Source organism: Tamandua tetradactyla, chromosome 6 (assembly GCF_023851605.1).
Source record: "Tamandua tetradactyla isolate mTamTet1 chromosome 6, mTamTet1.pri, whole genome shotgun sequence".
Taxonomy (NCBI): Eukaryota; Metazoa; Chordata; class Mammalia; order Pilosa; family Myrmecophagidae; genus Tamandua; species Tamandua tetradactyla.
In genome coordinates this window covers 92,497,459-92,498,200 of record NC_135332.1, presented here as the reverse complement: position 1 = coordinate 92,498,200, position 742 = coordinate 92,497,459, and the positions used below count along the sequence as shown (strand labels likewise).

General features: G+C 39.2%; 1 non-coding gene across 1 annotated transcript; it reads right to left on the bottom strand.

Moving 5' to 3' along the window:
- Positions 1-205: 205 nt before the first annotated feature.
- LOC143689343 (U4 spliceosomal RNA) lies at positions 206-342 on the bottom strand. The gene has a single exon (XR_013178780.1). It is a non-coding gene; the product is annotated as a U4 spliceosomal RNA (small nuclear RNA).
- Between the last annotated feature and the right edge of the window lie 400 nt (positions 343-742).

Genomic DNA, 742 nt, shown 5'->3' with positions numbered 1-742 from the left:
CTACATCAACTGTGGGAGGAAGCAAGCCTCCCAGCATCTGAAACCAAGAACCAATAAATTCCTGTTAAGCCAACCCATGTTGTACAGTATTTCTTTTAGCGACTAGGAATCTAAAACACCTGAGAAAGGAAATAATTGAAATTCAATGACGCTTTTCCAATAAAAAGAACATTTGAACTCTTACAACATAAGTGTTTGATTTTTTTTCTTAGTCTGTCAAAAATTGCCAATGCCGACTATATTTCAAGTCATCACGATGGGGTATTGGGAAAAGTTTTCAATTAGCAATAATCATGCTCCAGATAAACCTCATTGGCTATGATAATGCCACTACACAACGCTTCTTTTCGGGGAAGTACATGACCCAGAAATCAAACCTGGGTCTCCTGCATGGAAGACGAGCATTCTACCCCTGAACCACCTGTGCACCCAAGTATTTGATTTTGTAAAACAAATGTTTAATATAAATTCCTAGATTTGAAATTTTCTTGTTGTGGAAAATCACTATGTCTTAGTTTCAGAGAAGCATCTTCATATGCAGATACCTTTTTGGGTTTCTGCACAGGGCTGCTGTGGGGAACAAATAAATTAAGCTCTAGGAAGCTTCAGTGAATTCTAGAATGTTTATAAACATACTTGTAGAGTAAAAGGAGCCATTCTTCCTGTTGACTCTGAGGCTGGACAGCCCTAGAGGATTTCAGAACCCCATAGCGCCATGAGGGTTCTTGACTGAGGTGCAGGA